Source organism: Danio rerio, chromosome 13, assembly GCF_049306965.1.
Source record: "Danio rerio strain Tuebingen ecotype United States chromosome 13, GRCz12tu, whole genome shotgun sequence".
Lineage (NCBI taxonomy): Eukaryota > Metazoa > Chordata > Actinopteri > Cypriniformes > Danionidae > Danio > Danio rerio.
Genome location: NC_133188.1, coordinates 23,691,246 through 23,709,374, shown reverse-complemented (window position 1 = coordinate 23,709,374; position 18,129 = coordinate 23,691,246). Strand labels below are relative to the sequence as shown.

General features: G+C 36.9%; 1 non-coding gene across 21 annotated transcripts in view; it reads right to left on the bottom strand.

The window, feature by feature from the left end:
- Positions 1-18,129, bottom strand: part of ccdc172 (coiled-coil domain containing 172) — a 216,616-nt gene that overhangs the window by 136,136 nt on the left and 62,351 nt on the right. For 2 of the 21 annotated variants that reach the window (XR_012389242.1, XR_012389243.1), the window contains exons 10-11: positions 13,836-13,941; positions 13,191-13,657 (exon numbers count right to left, since the gene is read on the bottom strand). The exons of 7 other annotated variants lie outside the window; for them this stretch is intronic. This is a non-coding gene — a transcript (coiled-coil domain containing 172). Of the gene's footprint in view, positions 1-5,454; positions 6,915-13,166; positions 13,942-18,129 lie in introns of those variants that run through there. 12 more of the 21 variants (XR_012389258.1, XR_012389250.1, XR_012389266.1 and 9 more) reach the window with 11 other exon arrangements.

Sequence of the window (18,129 nt, the reverse complement as noted above, 5' to 3'; positions counted from 1 at the left end):
TTGTAAGACTTTAGAAAGGAACATCACATCAGTTCAGCCCCACTTCCAATGGCGCTTTCGGTTTTCAGTTTACAACTGTAGATTTCAGTTACATTCTCTAGTTTCTCTAATTTCGTTAGCAAGGACACACCTAGCTTTAAATTAAAAATTCAAAACTTTCTATATTGCATTTGCTCTGTCGTTCTCTTTCAGTGCAGTGTTTTGCTAGGTGTTTAGTGAGTTTTCCGCCAGCTTAACTCCTTGGCAGTTTAGTCAATAGGCTGTAATGAAGGCTGCTTTCATGATTGTGTCAGGCTTATTCCCACAGATGGTGGGTTGCCTATAATTCAAAGCAATTGTTTTTAGACCCTTGATTTATTGATTACAGTGATTTAAAAGCTACAAACAGAATGAAAACCACAAACAGAATGAAAGATAAGAGATGCAAAAGAACATTTCTATAGGGTTCTATTTACATTTTCAACAAATACATTTCATATGGAAAAGATACTGTAATTTGATTCTGTTTTGGTATGACATACCACTAATTGATTATTAACAAATGTGCACTCACTGCAAGTCACTCGCAAACTATTATTACTACAAACTAAAATACCTTTCAATTTATTTAAACTAGTAAAAAATGTAAATAATATAATTAATATAAACAAACTTTTTTTTCGGGCTGTTAGCATCAGTAAGTTACTTTTGAGTCTGTAAGCCAGTGTGCATTTACTTTACATTTACATTTAGTCATTTAGCAGATGCTTTTATCTAAAGCGACTTACAAATGAGGACAAGGAAGCATTTTACACAACTATAAGAGCAACAATGAAAAAGTGCTATAGGCAGGTTTCAGGTCTGTAAACTCTAAGAAGGAAAGTATTAGTAAATTTATTTATTTATTTATTTATTTATTTATTTTAGTACAGTTAGTGGTATATCCAGAGAGGCAATTGCAGATTAGGAAGTGAAGTGAAGACAAATTAGTTAATGCAGTTAGGGAGTTCATTCCACCAACTGGGCAGATTGAGCGTGAGCGTTCGGGAAAGTGATTTCTTCCCTCTTTGGGATGGAACCACGAGGCTACGTTCATTCACAGAACGCAAGTTTCTGGAGGGCACATAGATCTGCAGAAGTGAGAGCAGATAAGGAGCAAAGCCAGAAGTCGCTTTGTAGGCAAACATCAGAGCTTTGAATTTGATGCGAGCAGCAAGTGGCAGCCAGTGCAAACGGATGAGCAGCGGAGTGACATGTGCTCTTTTAGGTTCATTAAAGACCACTCTTGCTGCTGCGTTCTGGAGCAGCTGAAGAGGCTTGATAGAGTTAGCTGGAAGCCCCGCTAGAGAGTTGCAGTAATCCAGTTTGGAGAGAACAAGAGCTTGAACAAGGAGTTGAACTGCATGTTCAGATAAGAAGGGTCAGATCTTTCTGATGTTTTAGAGTGCAAATCTGCAAGATCGAATAGTTCTAGAAATGTGGTCAGAGAAGTTTAGTTGGTCATCAATCATTACTCCAAGGCTTTTCACCATTTTGGATGCAGTAATGGTTGCCCCATCCATATGGATTGAAAAGTTATGTTGTAGAGTCAGGTTGGCAGAAACTACAAGCATTTCCGTTTTTGCAAGGTTAAGCTGAAGATGATGATCTTTCATCCAGTGTGAAATGTCCAACAGGCAGGCTAAGATGCGAGCTGGAACCGAGGGATCATCAGGATGAAAAGAGAGGTATAGCTGGGTATCATCAGCATAGCAGTGGTAGGAGAATCCATGTTTCTGGATGACTGGTCCTAGAGATGATGTGTAGATGGAGAAGAGAAGTGAGCCAAGAACAGAGCCTTGAGGTACCCCAGTGTTTAGATGCTGTAGTTTGGACATCTCTCCCCTCCAAGACACCCTGAATGACCTGTCAGAGATCTGGGTAAGATCTGAACCATTGTATAACAGTGCCCGCAAAAGCCCAGTGACTCAAGCGTAATAGCAGGATCTGGTGGTTTACAGTGTCAAAAGCAGCTGACAAATCCAGCAAGATGAGGACTGATGATTTTGAGTCTGTTTTAGCCAGTCTGAGATCCTCCACGACCGAGAGCAGGGCAGTCTCAGTTGAGTGGCCTTTCTTAAAGCCGGATTGCTTGTTGTTGATTGTTTTGAGTAAGAAAGTCCAGGACTTGATTGAACACTACTTTCTCCAGAATCTTGACCATGAATGGAAGCAGGGAAACCGGTCTGTAGTTTTCAAGTAGCGTATGGTCAGGTTGGGTTTCTTTAGCAGTGGGGTTACCCTACCCTAGCCCCTATTGTGCTTCACCACACAATGACAAAAATCACATTTACAACATTTAAGCATTTATTTGCAGTTTCTCAATGAGGTACATGCACAGCCATTGTTTTTCAGTCACTGATAAACTTCCGGTGAAAGCTTAATGTGATTTTAATTTGTAATTGTAATTGTAATTTCTAAGGTTCCTTTTACGGTATCGATGTTGTAATGAACTTACAATATATTCAGTTAAATAGACTTAAGCATTCATTTAGTTGTTCAAGCGCATAAGACAAAAGACTGTGTAACTGCTAGCATCGTCAGGATCAGCAGGCAAGCACAGAAACTTTATTGAAAATACTGTGGTGAAATAAATGGTCACATCTTAAAGACATGGCAGGGGAAAACGGAATTTAATGCAGTGCTTCTTGTCCAGTCTGAGACTCAGTTTATATCGTATATCTATGGGGCAGTGAAGATCACTGATTTTTAAAGAAATCAGACGTCGCCTTAAATGTGGCGATTTTATAATGGAAAGCTGTGCTTCCCACACATAGACTTTACTTAGTCGGGCCGTCCAGGTATATTAACGCCTGCCCAAGATTATTTAGAGAGATTTTTTTTTTACTATTATTAACATGCTTTTCACTTTTTGTATCCGCTCAATATAATCAAACATCAGCGATTGATGAATAGTGGAAAATCCTCTCTCATTTACCAGTTTTGTTCTGTGCTCCGCAAAACCTGTCAACAATCGTGCAGACAGTTTCATGTGCTCTGCAAACCCACAGAGACGCTCATTGTTGGGATTTTTTAAAAATCTGTCTATGGGCTTTCTAAATCTCATAAAATGTCCGGAATTCAACTTTTGCTTTAGCTTTCTAAAGCTTGTGTGTGTTTTTGCATTTCCGCCTGGTTTCACAGCTGACAGCGCAGAAAGAGAAAAAAAAAAAATTACCTGTCAGTGGGCTTTTAAAAGCATAAAGGTTTTTTTTTTTTTTTCAGTCTCTTTCTTTTAACAATCTTTAGCAGTAAACGGTGTGATTCCATCTGGCTACACCCGCAAGTATATTTCAAACCTGTGGTAAGCACCGGAAGTGCTGATGCTGGCTGGCTGGCTGAAATTAAAAGTCTTTGTGCATATACCCCATTCCGTTAATATGGATGAACAATTGCCACTCCCACTACAAACGCTAAACCCACAACTAAAATCTTTCACCATGTAACGGAGTGTTCATACAAGGTTTGTCTAAATACTGTATGTCTATATAAAATAAGGAACAGTTGTGCACAAAATTCTGATCTAAACACGTCCAAGTTTATTAGTCAGAACATTGAAAAAAAATTTAGAGGCAAAAATGTGCTATATACATATACACTCACTAAGCTACAGCAAACCTAGAGGAAACAAAATGGTGGTTACAAAAGTGATTAATAAAATCATATCTGGTCATCTAACCTGGGGACTGCAAAAATGTTGGTGTACAGTAAACTGTTATGAACCCATCATAAGTGCCTTAAGTCATACCAAATCAAAATGCCAAGAGATATCAGTGATTATGTTTAAGTTAAATAGGACTAAGAGATGAAGTGCTGTGAGTGAAGAGTATAGTTTGAAGTGGCAGCTTGATGAATGTTGCTATCTCAGTCTACAGTATAATGACTAAAATTCTCTCCTGCATTCTTTTTTTGGTTAGAAGGTTGGCTGAACATGAATGGGTATAAAACGCTCAGTAAAGCAAGATGAAACAGCCTTGATATTCAAACATTAATGTCTGTAATAAAGATGTGTGTTTCCCTATACATAAAAGTAGCATGCAATCACACCGCCACTGGCAAGAGCGTCGAAATCAGCTCTGATCACTGTTCCAATAACACTGTGCATTCACACGACCGTCAACGAGAGCATCTCTAATGTAGTCCAAACCAAAGTTTACAGGACTGTGTTCTCGTGAATCCTCTCAAGCATTGAACTAAATTCTAATTGGTTGTCACCGATCTACGTCATAGCCATAAAGTTAGAATAAACTAACTTTTCTTGATGTCTATTAGGGCAGGGCGATTTGCCCAAAAATCAAAATCTCAATTATTTGAACATTTTAACTCGATTACGATTAATCAATGATTATTTTATTTATACATTTATTTTGTTTTTGTTCTCAAAATTCACTTACAAGTTTTGTTTAATAAATATGCACACATATTACAAGTCAGAGATTTTTGAATCAAGGATGCATTAATTAATTTTAACATAATTGAAGTAAACACACACTATCTACTATCTATCTACATATATCTATGTTTATGGAACATTAATTCTGAACAACTGAAGTTAAAATACACATTGCTTAAAACGCAGCTCTCCACGGCACCCACAATAGTCACCGCTACCAAAACAATCACAAAGCTTGCGCTACGTGTCATTGTGACAAGTAGTTACATTTTTTTGAAAGGTGTGCGGGAATGCGAAGGATGCACCGGACCATACGTGTGTGCTTGCCAGAAGTAATATTGTGGGACCCTCTTGAAAATGAGATGGTACATCTCAAGGGGTTTATCCTAATGAATAAATATCAAAACATAATGTCAGAATAATATAATAAGGGTGACGCGATGGCGCAGTGGGTAGCACAATCGCCTCACAGCAAAAAGGTCGCTGGTTTGAGTCTCAGCTGGGTCAGTTGGCATTTCTGTGTGGAGTTTGCATGTTCTCCCCGCCTAGGTTTCTCCCACAAGTTAAAAGACATGCGCTATAGGTGAATTGGGTAAGCTAAATTGTCCGTAGTGTATTTGTGTGAATGAGTGTGTGGGTGGATAAATGGATGTTTACCAGTGATGGGTTGTGGCCGGAAAGGCATCCGCTACATAAAACATATGCTGGATAAGTTAACGGTTCATTCCGCTGTGGTGACCCCAGATTAATAAAGGGACTAAGCTAAAAAGAATTGAATGAATAATATACAAAGTACAAACCATAATAGAAAAAGTATAAATTAGCCTTAATAATGTGGGGTCACATGACTCCACAAACGGTAAGGAAAGTATAAACAAAATTTGACCTGTAAAAATTAAATTGATTATAGGTTCTAAATTGTGATTAATTTTTATTACTTTTCGAATAATCGCCCAGCTCTAATGTCTATACCTTGCCTCTTTTCACCAGTGGTCACGCAGAAAATCAATTATTTCAAGCATCATTGACATTTTTGCCGGCTTTGGTGAGTACGCACAGATTTTAATAAATTTTTGCAGTGCATAATCAAACTCTGAGCAAATGCAAATTGCTGTAAAGTTCTAAGAATCAAAGGTACAGAAATCATCACTTGCATAACTGATCTATACAGATCTGTAATAAATGTGCATAATGTCTAACTGTGGTCTTCACTGGCTTGCTGGTAACCATTTCATGCGATTATAAAACTTCAATATTTAAAAAACTGAACTGCCTGGGTTCACTGTTTTTTTTTTTTTTTTTTTTGCTAAACATACAGTGTGATGACAATATTAGTAACTGAAACTACTATGGGCCATTTTATCAGCTCTATTACTCCCTATACATTATAGACAAAAAAAAAAAAAAGCTGTAGTGTTGTAAACCTGAAGCAACTTCTAGAACTTTGTGATGCTCAAGGGCAAAATTATTATGCATCATGCAGAAGAGGAACCTTTACTTTTAATTAGAGCCCTTGTGTATCATCACAAATAGTGTTCAACATAAGCTTTGAACCACTGACCCTAGTATGTACAGGCACAAACACTGCATGGTGTCTTAATTCATTTGTTCTCCTAAAGACTTGATAAAAAGACAGACACATTTTCTAAACACACCTACTGTATATCAATGACAGAAGACTTTTGGGTTCACCCAGGAGATCACACATATTTGAAGGTGAGTGAATGATGGCAGGATCTCCATTTTGGTGTGAAATATTCCTTTAATAACTGCTCTGCTACAAGCTTATATTTCAATTCCATTTGAACGGCTAAAAATATCCAGCAGTCCATTGTTTTTGCGGTTAAAATCAGATCTCTGCATGTAAGCCTATCCCCTCTGGTATTTTCACTGCACTTAAATCCTCAAACGCCAACAGAGTTACATTAGAAACATGCAATTGTGTTTAAAAGCATAATAATCCCACTTAAAAGAGCTAATTATATATCCATAATGGTATACCATTTCCAGTATCGATGAAAAATACAACAAACGACCCCTTGCTTTAGATCATGAGGTGCTCTATGAGAAAAGCTGCTTTTATCTGAGATGATCATAAGAGTGTTACATTCACAGACTCCTGCTGGCTCTAAATCCACTATATATTTCTCCATTCTCTGTTCCCACACAGTATGCCGACTGTATTTTTCCTTCTTATCTCTCTCTGACCCTGAACATGATGTGCACATTCTTTAAGCATGACTGGCTGGCGTGCATAAGCACACACCCACACCCTGATAAGAGCTGGGGAAATTCAATGCAATGTAATATTGGAAATTTTATAAAGGCTGGTCGAGAAATAAGAGAACAACTCCATTGTTACTAAAAGCAGGAGGAATCCCTGAGGAGCCATTCACATCTGGGGCTGTGATGGAGTGTGAGGCTTTACCTGGGCCTGCAGCGGAGAAGTTAGGCATCGTAATGCCATCTGTGCTCATCCTGTCCATATGTTCCTGATGGATACCTTCATTTAGCATGGGTAAAGATGAAGGGAACAGGGTTAGAGGGCAAAACACCAGGGGCCTCATGTGCAAAGACTTGCGTTGAATTCATACAAAAACATTGCGTACGCAAAAAGCTGCAAATGTGCATACGCAGTCAAAAATTCAGATGTATGAAACGCTGCGTACGCGGAATCTCACGCATCTTCTCTTTGTACATCCAAATTAACGTGAAACTGAGTGCACATGCACAAGCGCAAAACCCCTCCCTGCCTCCTCCCCCTAATAAATATGGTAATGACTCCACTTTGTCAAAACCAAACAAAAAATTAATCACAAAAGCAAGCAAAAAAGAGAAACTTTAAACAGAATGTGAATTAGAGGTGCTCCTTTTGGAAGTAGACCGGAGAAAAACTGTTATTTGCAAGTTTGTCCTCCGGAATCAATAACAAAAAAAAGTGGGAGAGTTTAGCTGACGCTGTTAACGCAGTTGGATCTGAACATTGCACTGTGAGTGAATTAAAAAGAAATGGTCCGATGTAAAGGTGTCAAATTTTGTAGTGTCTATTTAGGCTAAGTGCAAATAGCACACCTTGTTGGAATGAGCTAGTTGAGTGATTCCCACCCATCACCGTTTGATTAACAGGGACAACATAATTAAAGAGAGAGCGGTAAACAGCAGCGTGAGTGGCGTAGCTCGTAAAGCTACATTCTTCTTTCCCCTGCTACATATCAGATTTTGCTTACTCTTCATCATGAGGAAGACAAGTAGGAATCATTAATAATTGTGTGTATTATGTAAAGTGCATTTGAGCATCACATATTATTTGCACATTTATTGGATGGAAATCTTTCCGATTCACAAATTTGTCCTCAGATGGCACCTTTATAGCAATGTGCGTGTAGTCGATCGTTCCGATTAGAATGGGAAAACGGGCGATCGCTGCAAAATGCGCTTTAATGTTTGACTTGTCAACTGCATGGTGTGGAAACCTTACATATCTGCTAGACATGTGGATGATCCCGTCCCATACAGCTGCCATTGCACGACTCAAAGATACTTTGTAGTGTGCAATTTAACATAATTGCCTCTAGGAGGCGCCAATGAAAATAAAACAAACACACACAAGTACAATTACTAACGCTGAAATTAATGTGAGAATGTGTGTTGGTGTGCGCCAACTTCATGTCTGGTGTACGTATATTTCCAGCCTGATCTCACGAGGAAACGTAAGTATTTTACATTTTGTCAGTTCAGTCCTACGAAAATGCACAATTTTAAAAAGGAGGCATGGCACCCAACCCCACCCCTATCCCTACTGTCATTGGGTGATGAGCAAACGTACAAAATTGTACCAATTAGATCGTATGAATTTATATAAATTAGGCACAAATCAAAAACGAATTGCCGTGAGATTGCGTCTACAGTATATATATATATATATATATATATATATATATATATATATATATATATATATATATATTATGATTATTATTTTTAACCAATATGTGATTTAGAACATAAAAAAAAAATAATAATTTGCAAATGTATACAACCCTTAGTCTACAGCAATGGCAATGTTGGCCCTATTAGAGGACATTGTCAATGGCTGAAGGCCAAGGTGGCAGGATGCGCGATGGGCGGCTTCTTGGTGAGTGATCTATTTAAAGATATTATTCCAGCTACGTTTTTTTAATTGTATGTTTATTTTTTTATTGAGCATAATTATTTAACTGCATATCAGGAGACCGCGATTATCCATTAAAGACGTGGCTGTTATGTGTTTGTACATGAGGCCCCAGGAATATTTTATTTATTTTATTTTTATTTATTTTTGACGTGCCTGCAATGAAAGTACAGCATAATTAAATCAATTGTGTTCTGCATATTTTGCAACAACTCATAAAGTGGAATGTCCACTAAAACCATATTAATAAATGAAAAAATATAAACATTGCATGATGTTGATAGCTGCACATATTGCAGCAGATTGTGAAGTAAATGTGCAGTAAGTGGCACTGTAAGGTTATTTACTTTTGAAATGACATATCACATCCTGACAGCAAACCAATAATTAAAGTGGTCTAAATATAAATGTCAGTGGAGAGCCACATTTGTCCAATAGCAATGACATACAGTGTCCTACCAACCTAGCAACATATGTATATCATCACGTCTTTACATATTACTTGAACCAATTAAAAAAAAAAAAATGGATAAACAAAATATGGTCACAATTTACAATAAGATTTCATTAGTTAAATTTAGTTAATGAATTTACTAATACTGAGGGCAGCACAGTGGCTAGGGGGTTATCACAGCAAGAAGGTTGCTGGTTCGAGTTCTGTCCAGTTTGCATGTTCTCACAGTGTTTGCATGGGTTTACTCTGGATAAGCGGTAGGTGAATTAGATAAACTAAATTGGCTATGGTATGAGTGTGAATGAGTGTGTATGAGTGTGCATGGGTGTTTCCCAAATCTTTGTTGCAGCTGGAAGGGCTTCCACTGCGTGAAACATATGCTGGAATTAGGGCTTGAAATTAACACCTGCCAAATGTGGTTAAATTTCAGTTGTGGTAGGTTATACAGACACCCCCACTAGCCACAGATGTGATCTGAAAATCGAGATGCAGCACAACTGATAAGTGTACACGTGAGCAAAAGAAAGCGGGTAAATACCGAATGAAAAGATAATCAAGCACAAAGTGAAACACAGGCAATCCTTGCTCAGTAAAGACGACATTGTCACGCGCACAGCATGTGATGTGTGCTAGTGCTTAAAAGCTCCCGTGTCCGGTTTTCTTGCGCGAAGCAACCGTGCCAAGAAGTGCAACTGCTGCAATTGTTTCTCTTTAAATTACACTAGGATAAAAGCACAGTCATGCATGCACAGTCCTGCTACTTAGGGCTCGAAATTGCGACCATTTTGGTCGCATATGCGCCTGAAATTTTATCTATGTGACCTCAAAATATATTTGGCAGCATTTGTGCGAGTGCATAAAATTGTTGTGTGCGACCAGTTTTGACTGCAAATGTTCACCACATGCGCATATTTGGGAGGCATTCACGCAGAATGCATCTCTGCACTTGAAACGCGAAACGCAGCGCTCAGGATGGTTTAAAACAGTTGTCATGTCAACTTGCAGCAGTAAACAAAGCTAAGTCCGTTATGCTTGCCCTGCCTTTGCGCTCTTCTTATTGGCCCACCACTGTTCTAGCACTGAAATATCAGCTGTCAATCACTCAGTCAATGCCTTCTGGCTTCGGATGAAAGAGAGAGCAACTAACGCGAAAAATTGTAAAGCGATGAAGATGAGAATGAAGATAACACTGACAGATATCATTTTAGAAACCATGGCATCTAAAGTTACAAATAATGACACAACTTACTAGTGATCATGTGCTGAATGTTAATCCACCATCTAAACTTTTTGAAGAGTGGATAAAAGACTTCCATTGGCTTCAAGTCTATGAAAAGTCTGTGGGATGGAATTTTCAGGTAACTGTTTGCCACATCTAGCACGAGAGCTTCTGTTTAATCCTTCATATAATCGCCAGATGCTGTCCGCCGTGCAAGTGGCAGCTATATGTAAAATTGAACACCACGTACACCATCGCAAACGGGCTTGCACTGAGTAAACTAATATCATATCGCTACTCATAAAAAAAAACGGTATTACTATTAACATGACGTATGCATATAATAAGGTACAGTATATGTCAAAAACATAAGTGCAATATCAGACAGCACCCGTGAGAACAGCACAGTTATATTGTTAAAGTTAGATTGATTCATGTCAAGCAGTGCGTGCAGGGCCGGTGAGCGCTCCATGTACCTTTTTAGACAGTTATGGAGTATATCCAGTTATGTTATAAAAATCTATTTTCTTGTAATAACGGGATTTTGTTGAGAAATATTTTCTTTACGCTTGCATATGTATATTTTTGCTTGTTAGTTTGACTACTGTCGATATCAAATGCAATAAATATGCTTTTAAAACTTGTAGTAACGGTGCTTATAATTGGTGGGTGCGACTAAATTTTGGCTGACGCGCCAACATTTTTAAAGTTAGGAGCACTGGTGCAACCAAGCAAAAAGATTAATTTTGAGCCCTTCTAATTTCAAAAGCTCAAGATTTTTTTTAAGCAGCAACGGTTGTTTTAACCATTCTTTAAACAGATATTTAATGGGCTTAACTTTAACCATGTGCGTGCAATTATCCTTTCATTATCGCACACAGAATGTTTTTCACCAGCTTTCTTTTGCTTGCAGTTATTTTTGTTAATGTGGTTTAATAATCATCCTTCACATTAACATTTCTCTTATAGGAGGAAAACTCTCCATCTTTTAACTGGTGATCTGGGACCTTTAGCCTGGATTGACTGCTGTATATAGTTTTAGATACATGAGAATATTTTTTTTTAAATGTCAGTTTTGTTGACATTTGTTGAATAAAAAGTTATATTTTGCTTGTTTTGATGCATTATTCAAAATTTGTGGCAAAGAAATTATTTGTTTGATGTGGCCAGAGAGAAAATGGGAAAATCCTTAGCGTTGAGCCCTAATAAGTCATGTGGAATAAAACTAATTGCAATGTGACACTATCCACAACCAATTTGCTCATGCTCATTGAGCAAGGTCACAACACACGAAACAACTTAAATTAACGAAGAGGCATGTGAACAAAACACAAAATTTAAGTCAAGTAATTTTAGCTTGTCAAATTTATGTATATAAAATATACTTTCCCAACAACAAAATTGTGGCTAGTGAAAATGGTGAATGGCTAGTAACGTTGGAAAACTACAGTTCTAGCCACAGTGGCTGATGAGCAAAAAAATTAATGTCCAAACCTGGCTGGAATAGTTTGAGGTTCATTCATCTGTGCTGACCTCTGAAAGAGAGACTAAGCCAAAGGAAAATGCATGCATTAATGAACTAATACTACACAATGCTTGTAGAACATTTATTAATTTGAGTTCTACGCAAAACTGCATTGTTAAAATCCAAATTCACACGTTACCATACGCAACAGTGAATGACTATTTCCATTAACTAATGACGTAAATTCATAGTACTGTAATAAATGTATTGTTCATTGTTTGCCCATGTTAGTAAATACATGAACATTAATACAAACATTGTAAATATAGTTGAAGTCTAAATTATTAGCCCTCCTGTGGTGATTTTATCTTTTTCAAATATTTCCCAAGTGATTAGAATATTTACTAATGTTTTAACTGCCCAATTACTCTAATTTGCCTAGTTAACCTAATTAACCTAGTTAAGCCTTTAAATGTCACTTCAAGCTGAATACTAGTATCCTGAAAAATATCAGGTCAAATATTATGTACTGTTATCATAGCAAAAATAAAATAAATCAGTTTTAAGAAATTGGTTATTAAAACTATTATGTTTAGAAATGTGTTGAAAAAAATCTCCATTTAACATAAATTGAGAAAAATAAGATATACAGTATATACAGAAGGGCTTACAATTCAGGAGGGCTAACAATTCTGACTTTGACTGTATATATAAATATAAAACAGAAAATTAACATTGAAACATCAAAATAATTTATTTTACAAATTGTGCACTATGCTAAAAGTGATGCTATAATATATTATATTCTCTGCCAAGAATTAAAACACACTAAATCAAATAGTTAAGTGGTCTAGTAAGCTGACTAGGATGTCACTAGCCAATCTAGAGGCTGTGTATACCAGGCAGCTAAAGAGAATTACGAATTCAATTTTAAGTGACACTGCTCATCCTCTACAATTACAGTTTCAGCTCCTTCCTTCTGGTCCCAGGTTTCTAGTATTAAGCTTTAGAATTAAATGATGCAAAAATAGTTTCATACCAGCAGCCATTAGACATTTAAATAAGGCATAGACTAAAGCAGAGGTATTTCGGTGACTTGTATATTTTAGATTGTTTAAAACTATCTAAAATGTGGGGAGGACACTTGAAGTGATTATTTGTTTACTCTTTATAAGTGTTTTTATGTTTATGTTTTATGCCTTTATGTCCATTTGTTGTTGTTGCTATCTGAGCTTTTTTGTGCAGCACTGTTATGAGATGAGGACTCTTGACTGCAAACCAAATCTACCAGGTATAAACAAAGTTAACATAACTTAATATTGTGCATAGAGCTGCTCCACAATGCTGTAACGAATCTGCTGCTGTAGTCCTATTTCAGGTAATAAATAAATAAATAAATAAATAAATAAATAAATAAATAAATAAATAAATAAATAAAGACTGTTTGCATTTGACTGTTTTCACTTTTTTGTCATTTTACTGATGTTAAATATCACATTAAAGTTACAGCATGTAAATGCAGTAACTGCATTTGTTCCTTAAAGATTTATGACTATCACAATACCAACAGTAGGCTTAAAATGGCGTACAGTATAGAACAATGCACATCTCACAGCTGTCAAATGTCCCATTATCCTTGCATTTCCTCTCTGCTCCGCGCTCTAATGAAGAATCCAATTAAGGGAAATAGTGAAGCGTGCCACAGCCCAGCAAACGTGATCACTCTCAAATCACATCCAAAAGGAGACCTCACAGAGAAGAAATTCGCTTTTAGAAGAAGAAAATAAATGAATCAAACTCTCAGCATAATGTGCAGCCACTATAAAAGTGTATAGTGAAGGGTCATGGGAAACGGATTGACCCACCAATGTGATTCCTCCATTAGGCAAGACTTCTTACAAAAGCCAACGCACAAGCCAACTCTATCCTGCTGTAGCCTAATAGGGTCAGAATGGTTCAGATGAAGCTATATTTCTCCACAGTTTGGTCTATGAACCAGATAGTCACATGGAATCTCTCAGAAATGCACTGCATAATATTCATCCCTGTATTGTACGATGTATGATGTTAAAAGCTTGCCCTTGGCCAATAAAGTAAAAAGTCGACCCCATATACCTGTCCAGATTTCGCATAAGCCGTTTTCTGCACCGGTCATCCCCAGCACACCAGACTGACAGACGTAACCGATGGAGGTGGATCTCAAGCGAGGCCCGCTGTGCTTCTAATAGGAACACAAAAGCAATTCCCCACAATGATAATAGCAAAGGGCATGTCTGTAACAGAAAATATGGTGCTAAACAAACAAATCCAATCAAATTAGCAGCGAGAGGCTTCAGACTGCCTGCTGTGAGCAATGTTCCTGTTATTATACACAATCCGAAGGTCTCGGTGATAGTTTTGTGCATATTAAAAGGATTGTTTACCCCCAAAATAAAAATTCTGTCATCATTTACTCCACATCTTGATGTTTATTAACTGCATGACTTTGTTGTTTGGCAGCCTTAGTTGTCTATAACAATGGAATTCAGCTTGCACCCAAGACAAATCCCTGAGGCACCCCCACAAAGAAGGCAACGAGGTCCCTCCGCAGTGACCCCACTGATTGTGCATCTCTGATATACTATGCCCACTGAGTCTCTCCCCCCATCTCTCTCATTTACATCACTGATTTAACAGCAATGATAAAAATTATCCTTGCATTGATGCATTTGATGTTATTACTGGAGAACATTATAAATACACATACTGATTTTGATATCACTATTTAGTCGGACTGAAATCCCTGCAGGAGTAAATATTCAGTCTACAACTGGATTAATGAATAGAAACAATTAGCGTAGCTTAATGGACTATGGCGCTAAGGTTCTAATTCAGTAGAGACTACAGTTTGTTTTAATAATAGGCAAGAAGATGAGCACAAAATATGAACGCAAAGCACTTAATGTGCATGTTAAAGGGATAGTTCTCACAAAAATACATTTATTCTCTCTCATCTGATTGTAAAACTTGTGATTTATCCTTTCTTCTGTTGAGCCCACACCTAAAAATATATTTTGTACAATGCTGGCTACTGGAAATTTTGACCCTCACTGTAGGGAAAAAATAATATTAAAGTCAATGGGCATCATGCATAAAGGCAGGAAACAATGGATAAAGAGAAACTTGATAAATAAATACAAGCTTATTGCTTAGAGAGGTTGCTGGCTGGAAAGAAAACCACACTGGAGATGGCTGGGACTAGTGTGACTGGGACCAGCAGGCCTGGGAGTTTGGGGACTTGAATAGACTGGGCTTGGGGAATGAAGCTGACACAAGACTAGGTACAAGGACTGGAGAATACACATGACAGGGCTCAGGGACTGGAATACGGCTTGAATGTGCCCAATGAGAAGTGGATCTGGTTCAAACAAAACAATGCCCTCCATGGATGCAGCACATAGGTCAGGGCAAACTTTAAAAAAAAATATATATATATATATTTTTATAAAAGTAAAAACACATTCTATGTGGTTTGTGAATGCCTTTTAAAAATGCCCTGTAAAAGGGCTCTTCAAAGACCACCATAGGGATTGCGCTGGTGTCCCATATGCCACTGACAAGCACCAAAACTTTCATCACCGGCATTCTTCAAAGGCTCAACTTGACTTGACTATATTATCCATCTGTGAATGATTCCATTTTGTTGAATAAACATTCTGCACACAAGTTTTAGTTAAACTTGATAAAGTTCAGTAAATAAACACCACTGCACTGACCAAACAGGCTTACAGAAATACTTCATAAACATTTTCCTCAAATATTGGATGTTGGCTTGATAAAGGCGTAGAATTTAAGACCTCTAAGTTAAGTGCATTTCTTTAAACGACAATTTAAGTGTGGCGACAACTAGTAGGGAATAATGGTGATATAAATAAACGGCATTACTAACAGCGATACTTTTTTCAGTACAAGTAATCAGATGAGTTAATGTTTCCCCAGTTACAACAGCATTACCGTTATTGACAATAAAACACACGTTACTATAATGAACACTGAAGCAGTTTTCATGCGAGCAGTGTCTCTCTCGGCCGTATGACCTCTCTTTCTTAGCGGTGTGTGTGTGTGACTGTATATGTGTTAGTGTGCTCAGGGCTAAGTCGGGACACATAACCAACCAGTGATGATGATTGGTGTGTCTGTGAACTAATTTAACTGAGCATGTGAGGACTGATTTAGATACATTAGTATATTTCCATAGTTTGCTAATCAGAGGCAGAGTAGTGTGGGCATTCATTCACAAGCACACACACAGACAGTCGCACATACCAACAACCAGGAGTCAGAATGATGGCAAATTCAACAAGTTCAAAAACAGCTTTTGCAAACTCGAATTATAAGCACTATTTTTCTCTAACAGTTGTAATCTATTGTGTTTTATAGTACAACTAGTATTGATATTTCTAATATGTTGAATGTATCATGGTCGTCTCTCACATTGTCCTACATTAAAATAGTGTAGATAGCGTACAATGTAGATAGTGTACTATTAAAATTGTGTACAATGTTTTATATTTATTTTATAGTCATTTGACAAATTAGATTTATTAGTAATGCAATAGTTACTTTCCCTTGTAATTAGTTATTTTTACAGTTACACACACCGGGCAAGTTATTAAGCACTACTCGGTTAGACCCCCTATTGCCTTCAGAATTGTCTTAATCCAGGGGGCGGGAATCTTTTTTCAGCAAAGAGCCATCTTTTTTTTTTTTTTTTAACAAATGCATTTATAAAGAGCCATTTGGATGTTTATACAGTTGAATTATTAGCCCTCTGTTTATTTTTTTACTGTTTAACAAAGAGAAGATATTTTCAACACATTTCTCAACATAATAGTTTTAATAACTCATCTATAATAATTGATTTATTTTATTTTTGCCATGATGACATGATGATTAACTAGGTTAATTAGGTTAACTAGGCAGGTTAGGGTAATTGTAAAATGATGGTTTGTTCTGCAGACTATTGAAAAAATAGTCTAAAAAAATGCTTAAAAGGACTAATAATATTGACCTTAATATTAAAAAAATAAATAAATAAATAAAATTTGTTTTTATTATAGCCAAAATAAAACAAATAAGACTTTCTCCAGAAGAAAAACAAAATATCAGACATACTATGAAAATTTCCCTGATCTGCTTAACATCATTTGGAAAATATTTTAAAAATAAAAAAATAATAAAAAAATAAATCCAAAGGGGGCTAACAATTCTGACTTCAACTGTACATCTCAAATGCCTCTTTAAAAATGCATTTGCTACTGTATTACTATAAATTCCAAAAAAAATATTATAGTATTACTACTAATACTATATTATTATTATAAAATTCCTATACATAATACTGGTTTTAGCAAGATTTATGTCCATGCAAAACTTAAAATTAAACAAATATGAAGCATCACATGTTGAGCCATGTCAATAAGTCCATGAATGAAGAAAGAATAATTTAGAGTATTCTTAATTTCACCATCACCTCTCATGTTGGATGTTCTTTGATTTTAAGTTACCATAGAAACATAAGTTGTTTGGCCTTTATTGGTGTCACAATTCAAGTTTATCCACATTGCCAAAAATGCACATTGGTCGAAACGTCCTTTTATTGTTAACTGAGTTCTTATTCATTGTGCTGTATAAAATTACAATTTAAAAGGGGATTGTAATTGTATTTTCGATAGGAAACTGATTTTTAGAGATGGTTATAGTTTTTAAAACGGTAAAATAATATTGAAGGAAGACAGCTGGAGAGCCACATATTTTGGTCAAAGAGCCACTTGTGGCTCGAGAGCCATAGGTTCCCTGCCACTGGTCTTAATCCTTTGTGGCATAGGTTTAACAAGGTACTGGAAATATTCCTCAGAGATTTTGGTCCATATTGACATGATAGCATCACACACTTCCTGCAGATTTGACGGCTGCACATCCATAATGCGAATCTCCCAATCCACCACATCCCAACAGTGCTCTATTTGATTGAGTTTGGTGACTGTGATGGCCATTTTGAGTACAGTGAACTCATCATCATGTTCAAGAAACCAAGCTGAGATGATTTGTGCTTTATGACATGACGCGTTATCCTGCAGGACGTAGCCATCAGAAGATGGATACAATTAAGTCATAAAGGGATGGACATAGTCAACAACAATGTTCAGGTAGGCTATGGCGTTGACACGAGGCTCAATTGCTACTAACAGGCCCAAAGTGTGCCAAGAAAATATCTCCCACACCATTACTCCACCACCACCAGCCTGAACCGTTAATACAAGGCAGGATAAATCCATGCTTTCATGCTGTTGACGTCAAATTCTGACCCTACCATCCGAATGTCGAAGAAGAAATGGAGACTCATCAGACCAGGCAACGTTTTTACAAT